Below are 27,887 nucleotides of genomic sequence, written 5' to 3'. Positions count from 1 at the left end.
TTGCTCACAAAATATATTTTTTAATCATATTAGTCACTGAGATGACAAAACGGCTGCATAGCAAAATTATCTTGTGTGACTATGTGCAGTAGAATGTGTACTTGGATGAGAGTGAAAACATTTCTCCTCGTATCTTAACACAGCCTCACTTATGAGTTTCACATGTGTGGGTCAGCACAGCAAAGAGTATTATGGGCTGTTGTTTCTTAATTAAGAATGTATAAGAGGATTAGACTTCAAACGGTACAGTTTGTGTAAATTTGGTCTTTTCGCAGCAGTCAAGGCTTGGGTTATCTGTAAGGGTGGCGTAAGCCCATTTATTCTTTAATGTTTTTGTTTTCTGTCTGTACCCCCACCCACCCTTTTCCCCTTTATTGGCCAAAGTAGCACAAAACGTACCACTGGAGCCCCCCAGAACCCCCTTCAGTCTTTGCATCTGAAATAAGCAGTATTCTCTGGCCCTGTTTGATCCTTTGACTATGCAGGGGCTTCATGTCTGGCCAGTGTTTTTGGATCAGCAGGTAGTCGCAGGCAAGCTGTTAAAGGGGTCATCATTCTTCTCTCTCCTGCTCCTCTCCGCTCCTCACACACAGATGGGGACCTGCTGAACTCTGCCAAAGGTCAGAGCTAAATTACATATTTTATGAATTCTTGCTTTGGTTGAGGCTTTTGAGAGGGGACACAGAATAATGAAATGCTGCCAGAAAACAATTATCTGACATTTCCATTAATCACACTGATGGTGTTATTTTCATTGTCTGATTTAATTTTTTATTTTTTTTTAGACGTTTCTGGAAATTTCCAGCCTCTTAATTCTTATTTCATGCTCATAACAAATTAAATTATCTTCTTGTCTTTAGTTTCTCCCACCCCCTCCACACCTCCTTTCTTCAAATTCGGCCTTTCCTCCATCCTGCGTGAGTTAAAAGGGACGTCTGAAATGTGTGATGTTCGGAGAGTAGACATTTTGGCTGGCATCCAGCTCATTGTACACCAGTCTGGACTGGGCTGCCATGCCGGCTTTAACACACAGTACAGCAGACAGATGACAACTGCCGGCACGCCATTCAAGACCTCAGAAACAACATCTCCCCACCATGTCTGATGCATTAGGAATGGAAATCAGTGATTCTATTGGTTTTACTGCCCATTTCCTTTGTTGTAAAAGGATGCCTTTTCCTTTGCTTGTTTCGATGCATGCTGAATTGAGTCAGTTTTTTCCCTTCACTTTTTTGTTTCCTGGCTGTTTTGGATTCTTAAGTGATGTTTTTGGGTGTGCATCAGTAAGCATATGTGTTTGCATGTTTTTGTACACCTGTGTATGCGTGTATGCATGTGTGTGTGTGTGTTTGTGCGCTATGCTATGTGTGAACATAAGTTGAGTTAGGTAGAGGTAATGGTTTGGTGTGTTTGGATAATTCCGTTGCCATCAGACTGCAGCATCTGCCATCAGATGTCTTCTCACCAGGGATCCCGAATGGTGCTGGAGACGCAAGTATATCTGCTTTCACACTGCTGAACATGACATTTGAACGTGCATGTACACGCAAAAAAAAAAAAAAAAAAAAGAATGAAAGAAAGAAAAAAGAAAGTCTAAGCGTGCATGCACACACACAAGCATGCGCGCACACACTTCACAGAGGCTGTGTGAGAGCCAGAATGCAGAGCCCGAGGGCTGTTGTGTCTCTGATGTTTGTATTGTTTACTCTGTTGTCCCAGTGCATGTAGGAGATTGTTGCCCACTTAGGCCTCACTCTAGCCTTGTATTATTTACTATGACTGGTGCGGACAGCAGGTTACTGTCCAGGAGAGCTGAAAGGCCAAGCAAAGAGAAGGGGGAATAAAAAAGCTGGAGATCGAAGGAGACAGAAAGAGATCATTGACTGTCTTTTCCCCCTATATTTGTTCACATACTGCTTCTCTCTGCTTTTCAGTTTGTCTTTGATCCCTTCTCCTCAAACTTCTGCCCCCTGGGTCACCAGCTGACAGACAACGAGAGGAGGGTGCCGCCTCTTTTCTTATCCACTCTTCTCTCGCTTTTTTTGCTGTTTGGGATACGTAGCGTTTTGCAGCCGGGGAACCATTTGGGAACCCCAGGTAAGTGAACCGAAGCCACACAGATGTTAATCTCCCCTTGGCCCCCTTCAGACATGCACTGAACTCCTCCAGCTCCTTCTAAGTCTCTTCCCCTCTTTTTCCACCTTTCTTGCCCTAAGTCTCAGAAATCTCATTGAAGACAGCAAAGTGTGAGTTGAAGTCTCCTGATTAAGTCTTTTTTAATCGAGGAGGATGAGGAAGTGGTGGCGGATAGGGGAGAGCGATGTTTCTCGCGGCTGCAGTAAGGCCCTTCACTTTGGGCATGCAGGCAGGTGAGCTTCTCATCTCACTCAGCTCCTCACCTCACCTCACTTCTCCTCTAACAATCCGGTTATCTGTGTCTATTACAGAAGGGTGGCTGATGGCCTGGCTAAATCCTCATACTTCCAGACATGTTTTGGGGGCCCCTATCAGCTGGGGACAGGACCTTGAGCCTTGATGAGAAAACTGGTGCAGGGAAATTGAATTAGGCATTGTGTCTGGGTCTTCACTGATTGCTATTAGAGTTGGCCTGGAGCTGGGTGAAAGAGAGATGAGGAGAGTTAAGCCTGTCTGAGTGAACCGCTCTGCCCGTCTCATGTAGCAGAGCTCAAGTCATATCAGATTGAAACACTTGTCGTGTCAGTCTCTAACCATAAAAATCACCAGCGAAAATCAAGAAATGAAATAAATATATATATGTGTGTGTGTGTGTGTGTGTGTGTGTGTGTGTGTGTGTGTGTGTGTGTGTATGTAAAAAATGTTTACGATGAAGAAATGATGATGACTGTGTTCATATTGCCATGAATAATGGTGTGAGTCAGTCATGTTCGAAGTGGATAACAATGAGAGTCAAAAGTCTATAAATGTGACAGGTCTTTAAGTTGGAGATGATGGATGGAGTCTGTGATGCAGACACTTCCTGTTTCTCTCGGTGCAGAGGCGCAGATGAAAGAGCCGCGGTGTGTTTTCAAACTGAGGAAGAACAATGGGTCAGAGGAAGAAAGAGTTCCCCTGACCTGACCCCCACTGCCTCCACCCACCCCAAACACCCTCCCACCCCACCCTACCCTTCTGTTGAGACTGGGGCCTGATAGTTCTGACACTACTGATCTCTTCTGGCTGACTCACACAAAGAAAGAGATAGGAGATACCTGTGGGTATTGTGTGCCACTGCTGCTGCTGCTGCATAAGCACCTGCCTCACTTAAGAATTTCACTGCAATTTGGAGAAAGTCAGTGCCTGATGGCAGACTTGTAAGATTTCCTCTCAGTTTTGAGACTGTTAAAGATCGTTTACGATTCTGTTTCATGCTTCTTCTATAGCTATTCCTACATTTTGCTTATGCATGGACTTTGTAGTGTATATTTAACATGCTGAGTTGCCATTTAGCCTACTAGCAATTTATTTAAGGGTACATACACTATTTAGAATTAGGAAGACACAGTAGCTTTAATCATATCACAATGATACGATTAAAGCAGATCCACTAGGGTGTTTGCAACAGCTAGCTGTGTGAGTGTTTTCTCTGCCCTTTTTACAACCCCATCACATGTTACCTCCTTCAAGAAATCTGCAGGGATGAATGACGATGGCTTCATCGCGTGGTTCATCACCCTTCTTAATACTGTGATTAAAACTGATCTCATAAAAAAAACAAACATTTTCTTTGCAATCTGTGCTTTACTGCTATTGTTTTGACAGACATTTCAGGTAATTGTGATTTTAACCTCAGACTTCCTTGTTAAGACTTAATAGCAATGAAAGATATTGTTTTTTAAGCCTGCAAGTTTGCTTCAGTCTTGGTCTAATAAGCATTAATTATCTACATGCTTTACGTATAATCAGATCAGGTCATAAAAAACTTAAAGAAAACATGCTCTTGGGTCATCTTCAAATATATTCATACTGGAGGCAAAAAACAGCATTTGTATTGACAGGGAAACAATCAGAATAAAGTCTCTGCAAACAGATGCAAATTATTGCTATTTCATTCTCTGGTAGCTTAAAATTGCAGATGCACAGAAATGTATTGTCTGCATGCACATATTTACTTTTGTACTACTAACACTGTCACTTGCATTGGTAACAATTAAGAAAAGAAGTGTATTCCTTTGTTGCATCTCTCAAGTGTTTCTAGAAAAGTGTTCAAATAAAAGGCAAAGGAAAGCAAATAACTGATTAACTGTGATTGTACAACCCTGGTCTTCCAGTTCTCCTGTGGGTAACCTCAGTTCACCCTACACGTTCAGCAAAGGCTTTACACCCTCCATAGGTGTGGGCCCAGCAACATTCCACATGGTAGCTCACACTGTGATAGCCTCCAGCTCTTCATATGAGGTATTCTGTGTGCGCGCACGCATCTGCTCGTGTGCGCGTATGTGTACACTGGCAGTCTCGCTCTTTTATTCAACGATAGCTCTTTCATCCTCTGTAAGAGGGCCACAGGGTCTTGCCCTCTGAGCCCCAGAGATGAAGTCTAGTGTTTATGTGCGTTAGATTTCCATCCCACAGAGCACGGCCTCCCTTTCTACTCACATTAAAGAAGAGATGTGGACAACAGCTTGGTGGTTTACTTTTTTCGTAGTAGTCAGTTTTTACAGGCAGTAAATATTTATAATAAATATTTGCTCGAAAGAAGTGTTACTGATCTATTTGTGGGATGTCTTCTTTTGCTCTGATAGAGCAATGTCCTCGTAACTGTGGCTTTTTTGGTCACGTTTAAACGAAGCAGAAAGGATGATGTATAGCAGTGTGCTTTGAAATATAAGCTGAGCACTCCTTGGCAAACAGTAAACTATTTGAGGGAATATTAAATCAATATTGTGTAACCATGAAGTTATAAAAATATAAGAAAGTCGTACTAATGCCGAATTAAAAACAAGAACCTCTCCATCACAATGGCAGATCTGTTTAAGCCACTGTTTAAAAGCATTGTACAAAAATCCTTGAAGAGATCAATAAACGTGCAGTTCTTAGCTCTAAGGTGGCACGACGTCGCCTGTTTATAGCAGGGAAAACCCATACTGTATGAAAAGTAAAAGCTCTCTCAGTAAAGCAAACACTAATGCACATTCATGTTTTCATTCAGACCCTCGCACACTCTGTGTGTATGCACACTATAGCACACACATTCACTACCCATAGCTGGTAGATGTACACACACAGCGCCTGCAAGAGTGGTGGGTCAGACTGGTAGCAGAGGCCGGAGTTGACCTCTAGTGAGTGTGTAGATTTATTCTAATCAGTACTCTGCTTCTGACAGGTTAACTGCTGCCCTCTGACCTGGGGAGCTCTCTGGGTGTCACCGTCCTTGTGTTCCCTGTCCACTTTTATCGGCAGCAAAAAGAAAATGTAAATTAAATGCAGCATAAAAATAGATGATGGGAGCTTGTTCCTCTCATCTATTTATTCACCCCGTCTCATCTCTCCCTCCTGCCTCTGTTTTTCTTTTTCTTTTTTGTTTAACAGCTGCATACTCAAAATGAAATGGATGAATACTGCTTTTTTTTTTTCTTACATTGCTCTCGCTTTCCTTTTTTGTATTCATCAACACGTAATACACAGCTGGAATAATAAAATCTGTGGAGGAGTAGAGGCTAGGACGTTCCCTGATACTTGACATGTGATGATCAGCTGTAGAGTTATATATGGGTAAAGAGAGCCCTGCAAACACATTAAGATGTAAAACCTTTCCTCCCATACATCAGTGGAAGCACCATTGCCCACACATCACTCTGCCTTTTGCTGCTTTTTGCAGCTGATTTTGGAGGGTAGTGTTACATCTTGTTGTGCCTTTTCAAAGCAGTACAGAGGGCACTCGAATTAGACTGCATTGTTATGCCTCCATCAGAGCAATTTTCCAGCAATGCCTCTAAAAGCCCTCACACACTTCATCAGTATTATTGTAATTCTTTAGCTCTAGGTTATTTGGCAGCTGCTGTGCCCCACTGGCAAATCCCATTCGTGATGCCGTCCCTTTCACCGCAGCCAGAGATCCATTGATTTTTCTTTTCTCTCTTCTTGCCTCACCCAATTCATTTCAGATTGCTCGATATGAAACATTTTAATTTCTGCTTGCACCTCTACTCGGATAACAGTCAGAGGTTTCCCTTTTCTTCCTTTTTGTGCAACATCGTTTTTTTTTCTGTCTCCTTTTTTTTTGACCAACTCTTTAACCAGTCAAAGGATCAGAGTAAATTGATTTACATCTTTCTTTTCAGCTTCCTGTTTTTGAAACTTTATTGATTTAAATGTAATTACAAGCAATGAAGTAAAAACTATTTAATATAAAGTGGAAGAAGCAGAAACAATAAGCTTTTTTGAACCTCATGTAAATCGTATATTTAAGATATATTTATCTGTAAAACAAATGTTAACCTCATACAGATTTACCATTGCATGTTTTCAAGTGTGTGCATACGTGCAGGTGTGTAATCAGCAGTATTCCCTCTATGATAGGGCATGGGAAGCTATGTGCAGTCTGACGGAACCTATTGATGTCTGAGAACACAGGCCCTACTTAATTAGTCCATCACACCCACTGCTTTGGTCTCTATAGGATCCCCGTAAGTGGTGGTCCTTTGCATATGCCATGCAATTTCTTAGGCAAGCCTGTGTTTTTAATTTTAAAATTATGGGGGGTAAAAAAAACAACAACAACATTATATACGTCACAGGGGATAGCACCGTCTGGTTCACTTTGTGAGTCTGTCTGAGTGACTGTCTTCCTCTCCTTACACACCTGGAGGCTTTGTCATGTGTGTGTCTGACAAAATTTGTGCCACTCATTTTGCACATTAATCTAGGTGCCTTGCACTCGGCGTGCCAGACATTTTGGACTGTATCATTGATTTGGAATCGAGCTCTGCACTCCTTGTCCTTCACTTAGCGTTGAAATCGATGATGCCTGCCTCTGACCATGCATTAAAATCTGCCCACCGCTCTGCACACACACAGTCACACACACCACACACACGCCTCCACCCTTCCTCCCCTGGACTTTGACTCCTGCTTTTAATCTGCACCGTAGACCGTGTTTCTCCTTCACCACTGGACTTGGAAATGTGCCAGCATGAATATTCAGATAAGGTGGTTGCTATAATATCATATATTGCCTGCCGCAACGCACAGTGTGAGAGTTAACCCATGCACGATGCTGATGGAAAAAGCATCTAAAATGAAAAATCTTTTCTGTCTTTTATCTAAATCCCTTTTCAGGTACGGATAGCTGACATCGCTGGCTGTTCTGTCGTTCAAACATAGGTCAGATTTGTCCAGTGTTTATATGCCTCTAGGTCCATCCTAGTAGATCTGCCATAGGAGTGTTTACAGAAAAGTTACCAGGGTGCCTACCTCGCATGCTGAGATGTCATCAGATTAATGGAAAGGAGCACATGGCCGAAATGGGTATTGTGCGAATGGTATTCAAGGCCACTGATCAATGGTTGTAACAGTTTGTTAGGACATGGTGCTAGATGTGGTCATTATCCAAATGTACTGTTTATAAAGTTGAGGAAACCTCCAGCCAGCTGAGACTGAAGATATCAGTTGGATGAGTGATGAAACGTTTCTTCCATTAAAAATAAAATGTCTGGATGAACTGGGATTTCCTTAACTGGATGATAGAGCATGCTTCAAGACAATTTCACACATATTTTCTGCAGCTCTTAACTTTTCTAGACATTACTTGATGGAAGTGAGAATGCACATGTCCGATGTCTATAACTGACCTGACTCTCCCGATATTTATACTGAAAATTATTGGGAGAGTTCATAATATAAGCATCTTATACCGTTACAAGTTGATCTTTAATCTTTTACCATTGGATTCATGCAAAGGTTTTCCACACTTGCAGCTGTCTGGAGAGCATCTGGCTTTTAGGGCTGGCTTGAGCCTCTAGCCTGGTTATGCTTATTTAAGATAATAATTTGGAAAATGTTTTTACTTTTAAGACTTCATTTATTTCCAGTGTAATATATGGGATGGTGTGCATAATATCTTGGATAATTGGTAAAAAAGAAGGATGGATGGATGGACGGACGAACGGATGGATGGATGGATGGAAGGACTTATTCTTTTACACACTGCAAATGCAAAGCGTTGGATGAATGGGTGTAAAGCATGCCGTCACTTGACCGTAGCGCCATGAAGACATGTTCTCTGGAGTGAGAAATCACACTTCACCTTCTGGTAATCCAGTGAGTGTTTGCACCTCATTGCTGGATCATGGTTTTGATTTTTTGTGAAGATGTCACTCTCATGACTGGCCAATCGGTGAAATGCACTCTGTTGATGTCATGTCTTTGGAATGAGTCAGATCTCTTGGAACCTTGCCAAGCAGGTACTAAAAAAAGCACCTGTTACCAGGTACTACCCCCTAATGGAGAACCCTAAAAATCAAGTCGAGTCAAGCTGAGCCAAGTAGGTACTAGTTGAAAAAGCCATTTAATGCTTCAGTATGACAATACATTTTGGACAATTTCATGCTCCCAACTTTGTGAGAACAGTGGGGATTTCAGTTTGGGGCTTTCTGTTTCAACAATGCACAAGCAAGGTCCATAAGAACTTGACTGGCCTGTACAGACCCCTAAAACAACTCGACAAAAGACCTCATCCAACATCAATGTCTAACCTTACAAATGCACTTCTTGAAGAATTGTCAAAAGTTCCCATAAACTCATTCTTGATGATATTCCTAATTCTGAATATCAAGTGCAAAAAAAAAACAGTAAAGAAAGTAATCATTGTAATATATTAAGAACAAGAAGGACTATCCTCTGTAGACAGACATGAAGAAACACCTTTTGAAAAACTGTAAGTGTATTGTAAGACACAAATGCTTGATCTTTCCTTTATGTCTGTTTCTCCCACTGTGTTGTTCTGTTTGGTGATGATTTAGTTTGTGTAAGAACGCAATTTATTAAGAAAGGAAACCCATTATTTCCAATGTAGAAGCACAATGTAGGCGATGAGGAGCAAAGGCAGGAGAAATGCAGTTAGGGCAGTTAGAGAGGCAGGTGGACGGAGATAGAGCAGAAACAAACAAATGAAGAGGGCATTTCATACGTGGCTCCCCTGTAGTGCGTAGCTGAATAGAGCCAGCGCAGATGTCAAAGGACAGGCCTCTCAGCAACATTGTACACATAGCTTTCACCACAGCACCCTGACAAAATATTGGCAACTAGGTAAATATTGTGGATGGCAGGGGGTTAGAGGTGTATACTGGACCTGTAAGACTTAAATGAAAATCAATACTGGTGAGCTGTTGAGGCCATAGTGGTCCATGTGTCTGTCTCTACAGTACCGTGTGTTCACTTGGAGTGTTTGTGGTAATGGCAGCTATCATAATCACGGGACACTTGAAGGATCAGGGTACTTGGGTCTAAGTGAGCCACTGTGTACCCCTGCAAACAAAATATACTGCATACACAAACACACACAAACAAATATAACCAATATATATATAAATATAAAATTCCAAAGAATTCCATTCACGCATGCATTTGATATCATTCATATGTTTGTTTTTTTCAAACACAAAATCTGATTAAGCAAAATCCAGAAAACCCATTTTCTGAGGCGTAACACTTTGCTCCCTTCATCAGCCAAGCAGAACAGCTATTGCTCACTCACTGAGAAATGAAGACCCCGAGCAGGGTAGACAGGCCTTTGGGCAAACATACATGAACACAACTTCACACCAACACCGGAGTGTGTCTTAGAGGGATTAATAAACAAAGCTTAAATGTTGTGCTGAGGACTGGAGCACGGGCCCAGGATCAAGCAGGCTTTGGTTTCATCCCTGTTCTAAATGTAATTCCTTGTTCTAGAAAAGGGCCAGTTAACAGCTACTGCTCCAATGCTATGGTCATGTCATCTAAAAGAAATCCAAGCGTATGATTAGGCCCTGGTAGGTTTGGGTGAGGCCGAGGGGAGACTGTGGGTGGGATAGGCAGGTTGATTTCAGGGGCACTTTCTAATAGGCATTCACTTTGTGAAAGCTCCTGCCTTCAACACACGCACACAATTTCTAGACTGTTAGCGCTCTTTCTCTCTCTTTCTCTCACTCATTTGGTGATCTCGTGGAGCGAGATTTTTCCATGGAGGACAATAGCAGTGGAAATGGATTATGATTATAAAGGATAGGTAGAGCTTGGCACTGCACCTACACTGCAATGTTAACGTGGTGAAGCACACCCCAGGAGTTCCCTGTCCTTTCTGTCTAAGCTGTAGGTTTAATGATTTATTATTATTATTATTATTATTATTATTATTATTATTTATATGTTATACAGTGCGCCTTTGCAATGCACCTTACATTTTCTAAGCTCCTCTATTCAAAGCCTTCGGTAGCCCTCTGTTATGGTAGCATTTAAAATCTCCCCTGGCTTTTTTTCTCTTTTGAGGGAATTCAAGTGTGAAGGTTTGACATGGTCAAATAATCAGCATTAATTTGACAGAGTCACAAAAGCGATACCTTTTTATTCGGCTCCCCCCATCAAATAATTAGTTGCACATTTTAGATATTTGATTGCAGTTTGGCCATTAATAATTCATGCTCGCTAAATTCATAAAACATCGTCTTGTCCCCAGCAAGTAACATTTGATATTACATCTGAAGGCCCAGAGCAGAGATGTTTGCCAGAATCCAATCAAATGAAATTTCTAAAAATACTGACTAGCGTGTTTTCCCTTAGAGCCTCTCAGTGGCCCTTTAAGAACGACTGGAGGAGGAGAGGAGTCCCCTGCTATCTATTTTCTTTGGCACCACAGCTCTTTTCTGAACGCCTTCCATTTGATTCCCTGCCTCCTCCCCTCCTCCCCACCCCCTCACACCAACTCTTTTCCAGCTCCTTCTCATGATGTCAATTTAATTCAATCTAAAGGATTTAAAGCAACCAGTAGCTTTTAATGTCTGTTGGAAAGGCACTTGTAACACATTAAATTTACTTTCACCTTTCTGCTGGGTTTTTAAGGGGGGAAATAAAGATCAATTATTTGCCAAATCTGAAGTTTCATTAAAATCACTTTTCTCTGTCTGTGTCCTTGCGTCGTTTTAAGTGGGCCATCTGTCTAAACATCTCTTAGGGTCCTTTTTCCTTTTTTTCTGATCATTTCCTCGCCTTATTCATGAACCCTAGGAGTCCAGCTTTGTAGTAGTGTTGGAGCTAGAGCAGGCTACCCCCACTGAATACAGCTCTGGGCCTCAGCCTGCGCAAGACTCCCCCTCTACCCTGTTACCTCTCCCCAAATAGCCTCCCCTCCCCTTTACCTCCCTCCACCTCTTCCCCATAAGGGCCCACAGAATCTCTGAACTTGCTACACAGAAATGACCCGCCTTATTGTGATCAGTTATCCTCAACCCCAGTCTCTCTCGTTCTCTCTCTCCCTCTTCCCCTCTCAAACCCACCCACTGTTCCAGATCCCCCTGCCTCGTCCCTAGCCTTCACTCCTTTCCTGCCTCTCCTCCTCATTGCAGATTTGTATGCAGACTGTGACCTGGGCGGCTACAAAGGACCGCACATTATTCTTGATCATTCCTCTGCCCCCATGAAGCCGGTTATGCGGAAAGAACCCTTAATGATGCTCTGACTATTAACAGTGTTTTATGTCCAAATGTGCCGCTCGTTCTCCTAACCACCCAGTCAAATATAGACACAAGAAATGTGGGAATCTGCAGTGACAGTGATTCTGGTAAAATATACATGAGCCCAGTTTGATTGTAGCAGTAACTGGCAAGTAAAGGGTCCAATTAAGTGACCGTGGAACATGGCGGTGGCTGGCGATGGACTTTTGGGCGTCTCAGATGAATTCAAAGTTAGCTTTAAAGTTGTTCTTGGTTATACATTTCCTAAGCGTGAATATCCAATGCAAGATTTACTTTCTAAATAATACTCATCATTAGTAAAGAGTGATGATTGTCATTTGCACAATATGCCAAGTAATGTCACATGTGATATGTCATTCTTTTGGTAAATGTTTCATTTTTTTCACAAAACCCCCCCAAATACATCAAAAATAACTTTTTATGGAAAACGTAAATAACCTTTTTGAATGAAGAATGATGAAATGAGAGTTTCCAGAGTATGTGTGCGGGTGCATGTGTGCGTCGTATTTAGGAGTACGAGATTAGTCTTGATCGGTGTTTGTTGTCACAGTGCCAGCATTGTGTCTGCAGCCAGTCCATCCAGGCCCCCGCGTCTCCCATCTCGTCCCAAGCTCATCCCTCTGTCTGTAGGAAGACAAGTCACAGCGCCAGTCTGGCTTGATGCCAGTGTGGAAGCTCTGGTTAAGTCTCTTTGCCAAGCCTGGATTACACTGAGATGTTAATCATGGGAGAGCATATTAAAAGCATTATTGTATACTTTCTATTTTCAAACCGCAGTGACATTTCGGTGGCGGTAGACGCACCACCTGCGAGCTCTTTTGAATCTTTGCCTTTTTCTTCTTCTTCTTTTTAACGCATCTTCAGTAAAACACGTCAAAAGGCACGTCTTACTGGAGAGTCCGTGGAGTATTTTGGGTGGAGTTTGGTAAAGAGGAATGCCCTTTAAATTCTGGTCTCTTTTGTTACTTCATTGTTGCAGCTTATTGTGTCATAAGTAATTCTAGCTGACTTCAAAGGAGGTTGGGGCCGCCAACTGTAGGGTTGTGGGAAGCACTGTGAATGTCAAGCTATGCAAACGACCTCTCTCAGATGGGAACGATACAGCTCGTCTCTCGTGAAAATAGTTTGTTTCCCTTCCCGTCTCCCTTCAGATTGATACATGACCTAAATTTGGCAAATTTGAACTTATAACGCAGGGAACCTGATGCCAAACCTGTTTTATTTTGCCGCACGATGTGTGCAGATCTGTTTGTAAGCGCGTGCGTGTGTGCGTGTTTATGCACAAGACTCACATTTATTGGGTTTTGTAGGGGTGAGTGGGAGATGCCAAAATGGCAAAGGGAGCACCACAGAAATAGATCATATTTCTGTGTTCTGTGTTTTCTCCTAATAAACCAAAGCAATATATCAGAATTACACATAATCGAGGCTTTTCAATTTTGACTAAGTTGATTTGAGTGAGATGTGTGTAGGAGAAAAGAGGCCTGTAACCAATTCACTTAGGGAGTATGTATGCATTTGGGCCCCTATAGTGAAGCAGACAGACGTTCAAATTCGAATGATGAATCGTCCTGTTTTACTGCATCTGTTTATACTGAATTTGGCAGCAGATTTTAGCAGACCCGTCACCCGTTCGTTCTCCGCAATGATTTAATCGTGTTTGAGTTACGGGATGCTGAAGTAAACATCAGCATACCTTATGTGGAAGGAAGAGAAGAATGTCACCAGTCCCTGACAGAGCTGTCAGTTCGCTCTGCGTTCCTATTGATGGAAGCAGGCGCAGATTTATGACAAAGAGGGTAAGAAAAGTCACGTAAGCGAGAACAACAGAAACAGAGCCAAACAGAGAAAAGCTAAGACCACGAGTATGGAAAGATGAAGCATTTTGCAGAGTTGCTGGCGATCAGCAGGAGTTGGACAAACAGAGATTGTTGGTGGTGGTGGAGATCAGGGGTCCATGCTATCACTGTCTGCGCTACCAGAGAGATCTCCACAGGGGGAAAGAGTGCCCTCTGGACCTCCACACATCCATCTAAAGCGGTCGTGCACATTCCTTACATACTCCTAATATTGGCTTGTCCATCTTCCGCTCATTGTGCTGCCGTTTGACTGATATCTTTATTCACATCTTTGAAAAGGTCTGCACTTGTCTCAGTTTACCACTGTGTAATCAATACAATGGGAATGTGTTAACAAGCAAGCAAAAGGGGAAAAAAAATTGTTTTGACAAACCTAACCTAAATAAAAGTAAACAGGAGTCACGGTGTTCCAGCACTTCAATCATGCAGCTTTGCGTCTCTGCATGTTTCTGTCATATTTACAATATGGTGCAGTGTGAGGGAACATTTTCTCTCTCGACAGCCGTGAAAGCATCTCCGTGCTCATGGTAACAGAAAGAATTTGCACCTGCACATTTGCAGCTGTCAGAACTTCCTGCTGATGCTCACATAAGGTTTTCCGGCACACATGAGCATAGATTTTGCTTCAGGAAGAAGGAGATTCTTGGATGGGACACGTCCCGCTGCATCTTCATTGCTTCAGCTCTATTGCACCTCTTTTGCAATCGCACAGATTTAGCGCTTAACTTCTAAGAAGTCTGTATTATTTGCTTTTTACAACTTGGCTTTTACATATGTGTGTGAGATGTAACCAAACTACAAGTGAGGATCCCATATTAGCTTTCATGGTTAGTGAGGTTTTTTTTGCTCTCACTCTCTCTTTCTCTCCCTCTGTCTCACTCTGTGTGTGTGTGCGTGCGTGTGTGTGTGTGTGTGTGTGTGTATTTGTGTGTATTTTAAGGAAAGAAAGTTTCAGATCCACGTTCCTTAGTCTTAATGAACCCATCAGTCAATAACAGTCAATGACAGCAGTTCCTCGTGTTATCAGTATTCACGCGGGAAATCGGCAGCTTTCTAATTAAGTGGATCAGAATTAATCAAGCAGCAGCTTACTGTGGGTCTTTGTCAGAGGAGGAAGTAGTTATCACTCAAAGAACACACACACACACATACACATACACACACACATAATTAAAGTATATATAGATATATATTCAACCTTGCAACTGTTTCTGCTTTATACATCTCATTATAAAATCTATTAAAACTAAGTTAATTAGTAAAAGGCGTAGTACATTTTTTTGGTTTTTTTAAACTGCATCCCAGGTCAGCTTGACTTAACACTCTTTTTTTTTACCTTTTTTTATTTTCAGCTTCTCAGGTTAACCTCCTTTGCGGGTCCTTTGCAACAATGGAAATCTTACTTTATCTTCATCTGAAACTGTTTGGCATTTAAACTCTGCTCTTGTTGATTTTTGGATTTGACTAACCTTTAGGAGGCGAGCTGTGCATCTTTGGTATTTATACACTTGTTTGTGTACTTTTTGTGTTGTTTGAGAGAGAATGAAACCCTCTGCATATGCCTACATGCACAGTATTTATGTTTGTACCTACAGGATGCATGTACCTTCTGCTGAAAAAGGAAAAAGACAGACAGGCCTGCGTGTATATAATATTTGCGCTTTAATATCGTCATTGCCTGGATGTCCTCTTCATCTTGAGCCACAGATTCAGAGAGGTGCCCTCCCCCAGCTGACCTTTCAATGTAAACCGCTTATTTTAAGATGCCATGTTGCATCACCGCAGAGAGGCTGCTGGGATGCAACTCTAGTGTTGCAGGGAATGAGGGAGACAATTCAGAGGTGGGGAGAATCCATCTAAGTGACCTCTCCAACCTCTGACCTTTTAATGAAGCTTTTATTACTGACAACCACATTCACTTTGTTTTGTTTTGGACTTAACCCTCGTTGAACCTCAGATTAGATGTTGTTCTTTGGCTCGCGTAGCCACAGGTTATTCTTCTCTTTTCTTTCCTCGTTACAGTCTTTTCTGTCTTCTTTCATCATAGCTGCATTCAACAACATGTTAAAAGATTATTTGTTTTGTTTCTTCCAGAGTTTGAGCTCACCTTGAAGACAACATGAATCTCAAAGATCAACATCAGAAGTTAAAGGTAGTAAAAGAAAATCAAATATTCTTTAAATGTCCTCTTATTTAACTGAACAAAAGAAGAGAGACCTTGCCAACATGGCAACATAAGATATTTACATTTCTAAATAACACAAGAATCTCTCTAAAATGTATGTATGTATGATTTCATAATATGTTCCTATGTTTCTTGTGTTTTTAATTAATAGGAACCTGCGATGAAGATGTTATTTCCCAGGTATGGAAAATGGGGCATAATTTGGATCAGATTATGTCAAAAATTGTGTGAAATAAATGCGTCAAGTTTTGATGTCAAATGCCAAATGGCAGTAAAAATGCAGTTAAGAAACCAAAAAAAAAAAAAAAAAAAAAAAGAAACCAAAGATTAAACTGGGAAAAAACATACAGTTACGTCAACTGTGCTCATCTTCATTATATTGTGGTTATTGTGGCAGTATTGTGCAGTTCATTTTATTTTAAGGATGACTCGCTGCTGTTTGAAAACGGGTCTGATATTTAAAACACCTTTATAACCGTGTTATAAGACTATGAGGGAGTTTATGTTAATCCCTGAAGTCATATTCATATATGATAGGAGGCTGAAGGATTTACACAGCGTAAATATGCTGAGTGTCTTAATCTGCTCTATTTTATTAGTAACTGCACGAAAGGGTTTTTCCCAATCTCAGTTATGCACACATGTTTCAGTGTTACCTATGTACATTTATGAGATACTGCCAATAATGAACATGTCTATACTGGGAGGCAAAGGATGCATTTACTTTCAAGTCGACTGTTTACTCTTTTAAAACCAGTAATAAATACAATGCCAAGATGATGGACTGTATGATGAACTGAAACTCAGTAAGTACACTCTTTATATGAAACACTGTTTTTCGGTGTGCTTTCTTAGATTTACCACTCACTTTACCTCAAGCAGGCAATAGATTGAGCAGAAAACAACAATCAAACCCGTCACTTCCCCTCGGACCAGTCTTGTTCTATCTACTGTCCCACAGTGTGCTTTGACTGTGAGCTGTCTGCTTAGCCTGTGGCTGTCTGGCACACTGACCCGCTTAAGAGGATACATTGTGTGTATGTGTGTGTGAGTGAGTGCGCGTATGTACACGCACACCCGTGGGCGTGACTGTGTGTGTTTGTTTATGAGTGAGTGTGTGTGGGTGCCACCCCTCCTCTAGCCCAACATCAGCTCATGTCCTGGCTGTTATAAATAATTCATTGGCCATTTGAGGCCCCCAGAGCAGAAGAGCACTTGTGCAAGCCTTTAGTGATGGCCTTTAGTTACTTCTTACAAATACCCACTTAAACAGTCTTCACACACAAGAATACGCTCCTCACAAACCACACCAAAGCGGCCACTTAAACTGTCACAGCAGATCAATGGGAAGTCTAAATTCAACATTATCCTCTTATGTCAAAGCTTTTTTCAACCTGACAGTACTCAAGCAAATAGATATTTCCTTTATCCCGTTCAGCTTTTTATCACTTAGCCTGGACTAGTATCTGTATCCAGAAGCTCCGGCTAGGGTCAGGGTTGATATTTTGACGGAGCGGGGAGGAGTGTGATGCGAGGTGGAGGCAAAACACCTGGATTTCTTCCTCCAATCTGCTACCTGCTTCTGGTTTGTGCATTTGATGTGCCATGCAAATGAATGGGGGGAGAGAGGTAATTGAGCGAGGTGGGTGAGACATGGCAAGACACGGAGGAAGAGACAGAGGATGAGGCATTGGGAGGTCAGAGTAGCATCTAGCCTCCCGAGGAGAGGAAGAGAACTGTCCGGTAGCACCTGCCTCATTACCGTCTGCACTCCCTTGGTCTGACGTAACCCCGGTAACCCTGAAGAATATACATTAGCTGTGGGCCATACCTATAGGCCATGCAAACACATTTGTACAAGTTTTTGTCGATTAACTAATTCAGAAGTGAGCTTCATTATTCCACTGCCTTAATTGAGATAACAATGCAAATTCCCTTCATTAACTGTGACATGGACAATTTCTCGCGGGCTCCACAGGGACACCATTATATTCAGAGCCCATGGAGCAGGTTGCAAGGTGTCATCAGATATTCAAATGGCATGCTTGTTTAATTGCAGTAAATGTAGCATGTCCGGACGGCTTGGTGGAGGACATTTGGAGTGCGAGCCCGGCCTTTTTTGTGTCGCTCTTTTAGGTGTGTATGTGCGCGCTACGTGTTTGGTAATAGAGGCATTTGAATAGTAGTTGAGGTAGGAGTCAGTTCAAGGTGTGAGTATAGGTGTGTGTGTGCGTGTGTGCTTAAAGGTGCAGGGCCAATGCCCCTCCCACCCCCCAGGCAGCTGTTTGCGGGCCCCTGTGCAATCCCGTGGGGCTCCTGAGGGAGTGTGTTGTTGGACTCTTGTCTTTTATGGCAGCAGCAGTAAACATGACAGGCTGTTTGGAGACCATCTGTTTCCAATGGCTGCCGCATGGTAACAGGGAGCTCAACCTGAGATCTGCTTGGTGTCTGTCTCAAAGGTAACAGTCCTGTCTTCCAGCTCCTGCAATGGGATTCTGACGGGTAGTGGGAGAGGGGACGCAGATGAGAGAGGGGATTCCAGTGAGATAAAACTTGGCACCCGCATGTAATACCTAGCATCAAACAGCACCCGAAGGACCTACGGGTATACTCTCATCACTTAAAAAAAACACACACACACACTTCAAACATAGGCAGAAAAATGTCCACACGCTCTTTTCAGCACACACATAGCTACACCTCGGGTCATTAGGTTAAAGCGGTATTAAGAGAGGCGGTCCCAGAGCATGACAGATTGACTCAAGTTCTTCTAACACTCTCTGGCTGCCTACACGGTGCTATGTCAAAAGCCTGCACCCCCCAAACACCTTCTCTTGCCAAATGAGATGAAGCAAAGAAGAGACTGTCATACTCCTCTTAACACATAAGTCATTAATATGTCTCTGATGCAATCATTTGTTCACCTCACTCATTAATTTGGGCTTGTTCTCACTTAAACAGCATTCAAATCAAAACAGTGCGTATAGCTTTGAGGTGTGACTCTGGCTGATTTGCAAGTCCTTTACCTTTGAGGCCATCTTGTTGCCATTAGAGTATCACAGATCATTTTTCTTTTTTTTCTCCCCTTTTTTCCTCCTGTGTTTTTTCTTGGTCTGTGATCATTTGTTGAAATCCGACTTAAGAAAAACACTAGTCACCCTTGCACAGCTAACAGTAGCCAGGCAGAGTTTTTATTTAGCCATCTGAAGAGGTGTATCTGTTGAAACAAGGTTGGCATTCTTTCTATCTTAGGCTAATTATTCTTTTAAAGCCATTTACTTTCCCATCATTACCCTGCTTAAACAAGCCTATCCCGAAAGGCCATGAACCTCTCGCTCTCTCTCTCTCGCTCTCTCTCTTTCTGCCTTGTCATTTCATTCTCCCTTGCACATACCCACCCATTAAAGAGCTGCTGCAGTCCGCCACTCATTATTGCACAGTACATTTACATTGAATAGGTCATTGGGACCCAACTAAGTGGAACTAATGTGGGATAGAATAGTAGACGGTTTGGCTTCAGTGTTACACAAACCCTCTGCTCTGGAATAAGGACTCTGTGATAGCTGTTAAGCGGGTGGCAGAGCGCCTCACTGATCCGAGACATGCCACAAACAAATCTCGGGTTTGCTCGTTTGTTTTGTGGCTGTCTGTGTTTTGGCTTTTCTTTATCGTAATTGATATGGAACGGGGCTGTTCTCTTCATCAAAACATAAAGGAAAGCTCGCTCAGCTTTGTTAGATATGCACGTTTAGAGGTCTTATTTTTTTATGGTTTTTTTTTTCATTTGTTTCAGTTGAAATGTTACGTATAGGCTTGTAATTATGCAGGGATAAGGATGCAGAAGGCAAGGCCATATGGTGGATGTCTCCTTGCCTTACTGACACAGAGAAGACTTAGAAATGAAGCACAGGGTCACTCCTTGACATCGGCCAGTGCGCATCATAAAGAGACAGAAGTATACAGTATATGCACGCAGTCAGCAATGCCTGCAAACTGTATAATCTGACTGTATGCTTTCAGCAATAAGTCGTTGTGCAGTGAAACATCTGTTGTTGATGTTTATGGAAATACAGCCACTGCTTTTGTCATGCTGACAATAAAGTCTGCCTTCCTACACAACATGTGTTAGGTCTCCAGTTGAAGTAAACAGGCAGTAATTCTGTATCTTGTTTCTACTTCGTAGGCTCGTCTGTGGGTGCAGCCAGGGAGGAGATGATAGTTGATACTTACACCTCTGGCTCAACGTGGTGGGCGAGAGCACAGCAGCTGGTTGACTTTTATTAAGACACTGCAATGTGTGTATCTGTGCAGAGCGAGTGAGCACAACCGCAGCACACGTTTCAGCCCGTTTACATGTCGATCTACTGTATGTTCTCTGTGCCGTGTGTAGACGCAGACACGATCGACTGTTCTATCAATTAACACTCCATGTTACGTGACAACGAAAAAAGGGGATTTTCTTTGTGTGTGTGTGGCTGGTTAGGAGATCATTTTGCTGAACATGGGAGCAAGTAGGGAAAAGGGGTAGGAAGAACTAAGAAGAGAGGGAGTACCCTGTCTATGTGAATCCACTTCAACTGGATTTAGCTGTATGAAGTAAGATAGATCAAATATTGAGTAAGTGAAGGAAGGGCATCTCCACATCAAAGGCACGGATTGGGAGGCACAGGGAGAGATTAAAGGCAGCCTTGAAGAACTGGGTGAAGGAGACCAAACTGTGGTAGGAGCCACACTGGATGGACCAGTCGATAGCCAACACCACTGCACTGCTCCTCCAAGTCGCTGCTACATGAGCTCCTTTTCTATCCCCGTGCTGCCAGATCTTAAATGCTCACACAATGACCTTGAGGAGGAAACGATCACGAGACACAAGAAAGAGAAATGCCAGCAAGATTTCACTTGGAGGTGCTTTTTTTTTGTTTTTTTTTTAAATGAACACCATCCAATTTTTTTTCCATTTAGAGGAAGTCGTCATCCACCCCCTCTCTCTGTTTTCTCCAAACTTCCACCCTTTACCTAAAGGTTGCGGCATTTCAGCTTCCATCTACAATGTCTTCTATAATTCTAATTTCACAAAATGTTTGCATATTTCTTTGGACAGTCAACTAACTAAAAGAGTAATGAAAGGAGAGGACACAATAGCACATAAACAAAGTTGAGTAGAAACCCAAACCCCTGCAGATTCTGGCCTAATCAGCCTGCCCTGTTCTGGCCCAGCTTGCATGCCTGCATGCCTGCCCGAGCTTGGCTGGGTTTGAAAAGTCATGCTTGTGGGTGGATGCTACTCATAAATATGTATTTGGCTTAAGCCGTGTAGTCCCACTGCTCTCGACTCTGCCTTGCCCGCCCAAACCTTATGCTCCTTTTCACTCGTCAGTCCTTCACAAGTAAAGGATGCAACTTCCCGGGGCATTCGCATTAAAAGAAATACAGAAAAATAAGATTGGCGATAGAATCTCTGTAACAGGTTGCCGCTACATAAGAAATGTAAAGGTGGGCAGCAGGTAAATGCCACTGTTGTAACAGTTCCAAACAAAGAATAGAGTCAAAAGTCTAGAAGCTGCACTACTTCCTTTGGAGTGAAGCACCATATAAACATCTATCTTTCTGTGTCAGTCTTCACTGATGGCTTCATTGGCACCGCTCTGATTCGTTTCAAAGCTCGCTAGTAAAGGAGGCTTCAAAGACTTCAAATGAGCTACATTGGAATAAGACCTTAAAAATACCTCACTTAAATCTTCCCTGAAGAATTTCTGTTTCTTTTTACCTTGGAAATTGAGATATGTCTGACTGAGTGCATAATCCTGATCCTGAATTTTGATTTAGGCTGCAGCTAGTGTTTTCTGAGGATGCGTGTGCTTCAAGTCAAAAGGCACAGAAGCTAAAACCTAAGATCTCTGCATGTACAATCTGCTGGGAATCTGTCATGTGACGATCCCTTTTTATCTACACAGTTGGTGTGTGCGCGTGAGAGTGTGAGCAGGCGTGTGTTTCTGTGCTTGTGTATACGCGTGGCAGCCTCGTATGAGCACTGATTCACTAAGTTGCTCCCACCCCTCTGTCTTTGCGTTTCCTTGGTTGCAGGTTTGCACTTTGCTAAGTGAAGATGTGCATTTAAAACTATGTCAGTACTCACAGTAACTGGCTTTCTGTGTAATCCTACAGTCATGTTTAAAGCACTCCTCCTCCTCCCTTACTTACTTGCCTTTATTTAGACTTGTGAAAGTTGCTGCTCCTTTTTTTGTCTTTCTCCTAATAATGCTATTGTTAGCTTTAACGAGAAGAAGTGCCTGTATTTTCTGACAGTTCTCAGAATTTAGAAAGATCACCCATAAACAAGAACTGATGGCTCCCTGAAAACACACACACACACACACACACACACACACACACACACACACACACGGTTTTAGGCTTTGAACAAATAGGAATCTTTGTTGCAGTCATTTTTAAATGCAGTGTGAAACTGATTGCACATAGTAGGCAACAAAAACCATCAAATAGCTCAACGATTTTTCATGTAGTAGATGTTGCTGTGTAGTTTGTTAGATGACTACCCTAAAATAATAACACAATACCAGAATATTGGTTGATGTACTTGTATAAAAGGCTTTGCGGTGGAAAGAGAATTTGCCCAGCATATGCTGTTTAGTCACTTCCCTCTAGGCCTACGTGACACCTGATACTCAAATTTTACACAAAGTAAAAAGAGGTGAGACACAATCAGAAAAAGAGTAACAAGCCCCAAAAAAATTGAAGCACTTTTTTTTGGTTACTTTTCATGACGACAGTCATTCTGTGCGCATTCTATTTTTGTTATAGTAACCTGATGATTTCTTCTGTAATGTGTTGTCCATCATTCTTTCAAACCTAAAAATAATTCAGATTTATACCTTGAATGTGTGAGTAGCAGTCCTTTATAAACGCTGAAGGGATTGTCTTTTAACCTAATTGTTGGAAGAGACGATAGAATAATGACAATCTCCAGGCTGCAAGCCAACCCAAACCTTTCAATCTTTGCTCTGCAGGGATTGGCCACTCGACTCTGCCAGCCAAACTGCTGCAGTAACCTTGACAGGAGCTGACCTCTGTGATTATAATCCTTCTATTCTCATCCACAGGTGAGTTCTTTTTCTGCCTTTGTCTTTTGGTTTATTACTACCAGTAAAAACAATTAAACTCAAATACATTTCAATAACACGCATCAGACTTCTTAGTCGTATGCTCAATTGCTGCTCTAGTCTTTAGCTGTAGGATCTCTTCTTTTCCGGCCTTGTTTTACAAGCTCACACCTCTTATTTCTTCTCCAAGGCCCATCCTTTCCAGGCCCAGCCCGGTGTAAACTCCTGCCTACAGTAGCCTGTCCACCCTATGCCCTGGCTGTCAACTTTCCAGGCAGGCTGTGTTGACAAGGGGAGGCCACTAGGGCTGTCTGTCATGGGGTTATTCTCAGGGCGGAGACGGTTCAGCTGATTCGCTGACACCGGCTGGCGTGCGCAGGGGCTGGAAGGGTGGGCATTTGGCGGGGATTCACAATGTGTGTATGTGCGAGTCTTTATGTGTGTGCATTTGGCGGGGAGCTACCAGGGGTTAGCCTTGCCAGATGACAGGTATAAGGAAGGCGCAGAGAGAGGCTCAAGAGGCAAAAAAGAAATACAGGGCAGGCTTCTTCTACACACCTAAACAGACACATAGATATGGTCACACAATCATAGTGAGTTGAAGGACAATGAACAGGGTTTCAGAGCTCAGAAACACAGCTGGGCATAAATGCCCTCAAGAGAGGTGTGTTTTAATCAAAGAGTGAAAACAATGGACATAAAGTAACCTGATTAAATGTATTATTTCTGTAAGTTCTGACTGCCTCTTATGACCCCTGTAAACATGCCTGCCTACTACCTAGAATGCTTATTTTGCAACAGCTCTTTCTTGATTAAAATTATTTGCCCACTAGATACTTTGAGATTGTAATGTTGCATATGTATGACAGTCCAATTATGGTAGTGATGATGTTCAAGTCAAGCGATTGCAAAAGTCTGTACCTGGGGAAGCCAGGAGTGAGAACTGAATCTTAGGCGCGCATCTTCTACCAACACTAATATAAACTATGACGTCAGAAAAGGTTGATTATTGTAACAATGTTTCTTGACAATAAATCTTATAATACAATAAACGACACCAAACACGAGTCACTGGCACCTCCTGACACACCCTCCTTATGTTGGTTACCAGTTTGGTCACACACTGATGTGGGATGGCCCATTCCTTAACCAGCAGTTGTCACAAGTCAGCCAGTGTGGTTGTGTCGGTCACAGAATAAGCTGTTCGGCCAAATCTTATCTGTCAATACCAGTGTGATTGAAAACAGGAGTCACAGGGTAACTAAGCAAAACACAACTGTAAACAACAAACAGTGCAGTATAGTCTGGTATGAATACATAAGCAAACTAAATGTGCACGCTTACAAATAGAACAAATATATCCAAACCAATCAATAAAGTTATTGGAAACTAAAGTGTGTTATTGTGTTCAAACAAAGAAATGAAAATACACAGTTACCAACTTTAGAGTGTGGCCATGGGTTTGGCCATCACACCAGTTTCAGTGATAAATTTTTATTAGAAATGTGGCACCATTTAAGTGGTAAATAACAGGCTCTCCAATGGTATACAACAGCAGTCCCCAACTTTTTTTGCGGTTTATGTTTTCACGGACCGGCCTTTTATGTTTGCGGATAAATACAACAAAATAAAACCAGTACCGATACCAAAAAAAAGAAGATTTATTCATAACACATTCATAATAATCAAAAGAGATAAAAAAAAAAAAAACAATGATAAAAACCGATAAAAACCCTGAAAACCATAAATTTCACACTTGAGCCTCAACTCTCACAGCCCGGTGCTAAATTCATGAACTGGTACCAGTCCATGGCCCCGGGGTTGGGGACCACTGGTATACAATTTATTGCTAAGAAGCATCATTATAACAAAGAAATAATCGACCAAACACAAATTTCTTTACTTTTTGTGCATTTTACTTGTTGCTCAGTTATGGTAATTTTTGCAGATCTCTTCACAATGAGCACAAATCTGCACAAAATGTCATCCAAAGCCCTCAAAGAAAACCATCCCGTTTCGCGGTTGAAAGTTTGGAAAGTTTTGCTTTCATAAAATGTTGCTCCGAATATTTCTTTACGTATTGTAGCCAAACAGGTCATTTTAACTAGCATCTGTACAGAACATGTGTTTCTAAATTTACTCAGGCATATCCAGATGTTGCTTTTCATAGTTCCAATCTTGGCTTTTGTGATAAACCTGTTCTTGCAAGCGTTGCCACATAGTGGAATGATGCAACCCTTGTTTCTTCTGCTTTTGCAAAGAAACGTAGGTTTTGCTTCGCCTGTCAGCAGAGCTTGCTTTTCTTAATTCTTTTCTTTTTTATCTTTTTCCTGCAATTTGCAAGCTGGAGTCGTTTTGATAGATTTCTTACTTTCCCCAACATATTGTCAGTCAGTTGCCCACTGCTGAGTGCTTCCACAGGTTTAAAGAGTCAGAAATTTAATAAGAGCTTTCATCAGGTGACAGATCCTAATGGCATCTTTTGACCAGCCTTTGCAAGCACTTCCAAGAGACTTTTAAGAGTTAATGAATTTGAGAATTTCCAATCATTATCAAGTCTCTAAATTAAACTCAAACCTTATTGAAAGTCAGGTGATTCTTCGTCACTTCCTTCAGAATTCTTAACGGACTTTTAGGTGGAAGCTTTCCACCATGTAGGGTTGTATGGGTTTTTTCAAATGGTAGGAATAAAACATCAAATATGGTCGTCTAGTTGCAAGACGCCTTGTTACGCAGCAGTTCGATACAAAGATGTTTTGGACTCTTGTCTTTTTAAAAATATTAGCAACTAATATAGATCATGAAAGCTCTGCCCATCAGACAATTTGTTATCTGTTTTTATTAGCAGACCTAAACAGGCACACACACACACAGAATCAAAGTCCCATTGTACATCTGGACTTTGAAGTTGGAATTGTCCTCGGTCCCGGTTAGGCAGCTAACAAAGCTTTTTGGAGTGGCTTTTTATCTTTATTGAGAAAATATCCAAATATGTAAACAGTGCAGACATGCTCAGCATTATTATTACAGGGAAAAAACACAATGTGATTTTAGATAAATAAATAGAGTTAGCTATACAGTTACACAGTCACAGTATACAGACTGTATACTGCGTGGGCGTGTTTCATGTGGTAGGGGATACATTTGAAGAAATTAGATTTTGCTTTATGTTTAAGATTTACCATTTACAGTTCAATTTTTAGCATGTTTAAAATGTGTAATGACAGCCTACCACTCCAACCTTCCAATGCATCACTGTCACCAGTTTTATGCAATATATAATCTTAATAAACTGGAGTCCAGAAAGTAGTAGTAAAGTAAAAGTGTATTTTCAATAAGAATTCATGCAAACAACAAATAAATACATTTTATTTTAAAGGAATATGAGTTTTTTTGACTATACTTTGACATTTGATGTGTAGGCCTTCTTTAAGCTGATTGATAATACTGGATTTATGAGGAAAAAATCATCCATCTGCCATTTAGTACCTGTGCAAATGTTCATCCAAACAGCTGCATCACACCATGTTATAACTTCAGGGGTTCTCTCTTTACTGCTCTTTAAATTGATAGAAATAACTGGAGAAAACTTTTTAGTTGCTGGAATAGATTATCAAAATCTTTCACTGCATAATTTAGTGTTCAGCTTATTGCATGAAAGGAGAAGAAAATATTTACATGAATAATACTTTCATCAGCTCAGTTTTGCTTAAAGATAGTGTGGCATCCTGGACATTTTAGGTTGCAGGATTCTTTAAAGATCTATTCATTATTACTTAAAATGCTCTGTGTGTGTGTGTGTGTGTGTGTGTGTGTGTGTGTGTGTGTGTGTGTGTGTGTGTGTGTGTGTGTGTGTGTGTGTGTGTGTAAAATAGATCACTGACACTGCATCGTATTAAAATTTTACTTCTAGGAGCAATGTTGTTGGTTCTTGTGCTGGTATAATCAGCTGTGCATTCTGACACATGACAAGACTCCAACCAGCCACAAGCCACCTGTAAAACCCTTAAACCATTGTATTATTTTCACATTCTTAGAAAGATTTTAACCACAAATATTGGTCTGCATTTTAGCCTGGGATCTGCAGCTCTAACAACTGATATTTATTTATACAGCGTCTGTGCAATCCTGGGGAGCTTCCCAAGATCTGACATCCTCAGCTGAGCCTGTCCTCCTGTGGGATTTTTCAAGGCTTGATACCACAGGACTATCAGGTACAATTTTCCCCATGATATGATGTTTGAAACTTTACAGGTCCATTGAAACTATATACATATATACTGAATATATGTCTCTGTGTGAGGTGGGGATAATCCCTTGATCTCCTTCAGAAGGTCCCAGCAACATGCCAATGCTGACTTTGGCTAGAAGAGCCAGGACAGCTCAGGCGCCAAGGGAGTCTCATTCCACTCATGTGGTGCCAGCACTTAAACAAACAGGGTCAGCTTTCAAAGACAAAGACTGGACATGGATCCACTGGACTCTCAGGCAAGTACTCTGATTCAGTCTATTCATAAATCTGTCAGTCTCTCTCAACACAGAGGCACATTCAAAGCAGGGGTTGAGGATGGGGTGGGCGTTTGTTTCATCTAAGCACCAGCACTGCTCGCTTTAAAGTGCCATTTGTTGTCTTTCTTGTGATTACTTTTTTTTTTTTGCAATGAACGTATGGAATAATAAGTGCTGCATTTGAAACATTTCGCATCTTTGAAATGAAATTATGCTTTGACATTTTCCTGGTAATTCTTTTTCCCTGCTTCTCATTTATATACATATTTTCACTCAATAACGTCGTCTCTGCTCTTACCTTGGACCTCAATTATCATCTTGAGAGTTTCTAAATCCTACATTAGACAAATGGCAATTGACTCTTTTCTGTTGCCTATAATAGAAGTAGCATTGTGAAGCTGCAAATGAGATAGAGTTCAGACATTAGTATTCTGTTAATTTGACCCTAGGCGCCTCAGTGCAATCAGATCTGAAGCCAAAGCACTTAGCCTATGCTAAGGATTAATGACGGCCATCTAAAACAATT

The 27,887-nt window shown here is 41.6% G+C and overlaps 1 long non-coding RNA gene across 1 annotated transcript; it reads left to right on the top strand.

Annotated features, from left to right (window-relative positions):
* The first annotated feature begins 1,527 nt into the window (after positions 1–1,527).
* Positions 1,528–27,887, top strand: LOC102311188. The gene is made up of 5 exons (XR_006054521.1): positions 1,528–2,097; positions 15,641–15,698; positions 15,883–15,911; positions 22,760–22,852; positions 26,968–27,887. It is a non-coding gene; the product is annotated as an uncharacterized LOC102311188 (long non-coding RNA).

This window comes from Haplochromis burtoni, unplaced genomic scaffold, assembly GCF_018398535.1.
Source record: "Haplochromis burtoni strain Fernald_Lab_line unplaced genomic scaffold, NCSU_Asbu1 Contig_75, whole genome shotgun sequence".
NCBI lineage: Eukaryota > Metazoa > Chordata > Actinopteri > Cichliformes > Cichlidae > Haplochromis > Haplochromis burtoni.
Note: the sequence above shows the minus strand (reverse complement) of the source record. Positions and strands in the feature narration are given on the sequence as shown.